Source organism: Suricata suricatta, chromosome 12 (genome assembly GCF_006229205.1).
Source record: "Suricata suricatta isolate VVHF042 chromosome 12, meerkat_22Aug2017_6uvM2_HiC, whole genome shotgun sequence".
Classification (NCBI taxonomy): Eukaryota; Metazoa; Chordata; class Mammalia; order Carnivora; family Herpestidae; genus Suricata; species Suricata suricatta.
The window spans coordinates 14,806,132-14,808,496 of NC_043711.1; the positions used below are offsets into that span (position 1 = coordinate 14,806,132).

Sequence of the window (2,365 nt, forward strand, 5' to 3'; positions counted from 1 at the left end):
AGGCTGACAAAACAGGACTATTCCACGCTCGTGTCTGAACAGAGACAGAATCAAGACCACTGTGCAAACCACAGAGACCAGCGCACTGTTCGCCCACCCGCCCCTCCCCCAGCAAACCCAGCTGGTGGCCGCCTCGTTACCAACTACAGTTTTAGCTCTACTGCCTTTGTCCCAGCTTCTCTATGAAAATTGAGATGCCCAGGCATAGAATGGATCCTGCTTCCTGAAAGATTCTAATCCAGAACGAACCCCTGCTTCCTCGAAACTGCCCCCACGGCTTTTAACCCAGGTGCTATTTTAAGTCCCTTTGTACTGAAATGCCCCAGGACTGCTCGTCTATACCCGCACACAGTCCCCCTCGTCGCAACTAATCAGTAAATCCAACTTTGTTCCTCATGGTCTTTGGTCATGGGCAGAGACAGGTGGTCCACAGGTGGCCAGACCCTGGCCTGTTCTATGACTTTGGCTCCTGGCTCGTCTCCAAGGCGCCGCCACCATTCTACGAGAGAAAAAGAGAAGAAACTGTAGGCAAGACAATGACCAGAAAAAAGGTTTCATCCATACAGCTGAGGTGTAGATGGATCTCCTGACTATGGTTCTGACTCTAACGAGCTGCTCCGTGGCCTTGAACAGTTCAGACAAACGTGGAGATCTATGTGTCCTTCACGGGTCTGTAGAGTGGGGTTTTAAGCAAATCAAGGAAGGCAGCAAGCTGTGCCCGATGGCCAGCACACAGAAGGTGCTTGTTCGCAGCTAGGAGGAACTGGTGGGTTGAGGGAAAGACGGGAGGTCCAGAGAACATGAGGAGGTGAGCTGGGAGACCATGAAGGTCATCCGATCATCTCAGGGAGAGGGAGGAGCCAAGAACATCAGGGGGAAACAGAGGTGTAAATAGAACCGTAGGAAAGAGAAGAGGGGAGAGTTCATCCCCACTGGGAATCCTCTGCCCTTGAAGTCTCCCTCGGCCAAGGGGAGAGATCTGGGGAAGCAGGAGTCCCGATGGAGAGGTGAACCCCTTACCTTCCTGGGTGTGTCAGAAGAAAGCTACTTCTGGCAAGACCGAGAGAGGTGCCAGGTCCCAGCCTCCCGGCAGCTGGCATGCTTCCCCCAAGACTCCTCGTTGGATTCTCCGAGAAGCCCCAACTTAGAAATGCACAGGCCTATCAGGAGAAACAACAGAATAATAATGAAGGTGGCTTCCAGAGACTTAAGAAAGCCCAAATAAGGAGTAAGATGGCTACAGAGCACTCCAGTTAGGAAAACAAATGGTCCTGGGAGAGCCCAGACCAGGAATAGAAGGGTGCCTGGAAGGGGTTCCGCACGTCCCCCCAGGGCCCACAGAGTCGGGCCTCCGAGCCTCGGCAACTTCACACACGCACCCTCTAGAGCTGCGTGCTTTCACTGCGGGAGGGCTGTAGGGCCCCAGGTGGGAAGATGCATGCTCCCCGCGAAAACGTGGGCCCAAGGCGTGAGGGGTGTCTGCTAGAGCAAACCTCTTCGGCCTTTAGCGGTGAAAATGTTCACCAGAAACTCACTTGGTAAGCTCTTGGTAGTTTCATGGATGAAACTGCTCGTTTTCCACCCGCCTATGTTCTCGCCTGTGAGTCCTAGGAGTTTCCTCATGGGCGCGCCACTGTGGCCTCAAATCTGGCTTCAACAGGCTTCTGCGCCCTGATCAGTGCCCTCTAACGGGAGACTGGGTGAGGCGAGACCCATAGCCTCCTCCGGGCTGTCTGTCCCACCCTAACCAGAGAGTGGCTATCCCCTGTGTGTGCAACGCAGAGGAAGAGCACTGACTCAACTCTGCGAGACTAACGAGACTAACGGCGCCAACCGCCAGGTGAGATCCAGCCAACGGTCACTGGCCCCGCCCATCCTTGCCTAGCTCCGCCTCGCCCCCACCCTGCCACCACACCGCCCCAGCAAGTCCCTACTGACGTCACTCCCCGCTGGATCTGTCACTCCCCCCCCCTGCCCTGCCACGCCCACCATGCCCCAGCAAGTCCCTGCCGCGTTGGCCACGCCCCCACGCGGCCACGCCCCCGCAAAGTCCCCGTCGACGACACACCCCCACCACCTCCATCAGGCCCTCACTCCGCCTTGGCCTCAGGCCCCGCCCCTCTCTTCTGCATCACCTACGGGGTCTCCTCCTTCAAGTCTCAAGGCTCTTTCTCACCCACTGAGCCTGTGAGTCCTGGGCAGATTTTGCACCAGTTGTCCTCACCTGGTCCGTTTTAAAATCGTGGCTTGGAAGTGGGAGGCAGGATGGAGAGCAGGAGCAGTTGGTTTGGGCATACATCTCAAGACTTGCCTCATTCTCACCTTAGAGGGGAGGCGGAAGGTCTGGATGTCTGGCCTAGGTGCT

At 56.4% G+C, this 2,365-nt stretch overlaps 1 long non-coding RNA gene across 1 annotated transcript; it reads right to left on the reverse strand.

The window, feature by feature from the left end:
- Positions 1-385: 385 nt before the first annotated feature.
- On the reverse strand, positions 386-1,818 carry LOC115275518. The gene is made up of 3 exons (XR_003901598.1): positions 1,536-1,818; positions 1,021-1,160; positions 386-499 (listed from the first exon to the last, which is right to left on the reverse strand). It is a non-coding gene; the product is annotated as an uncharacterized LOC115275518 (long non-coding RNA).
- Between the last annotated feature and the right edge of the window lie 547 nt (positions 1,819-2,365).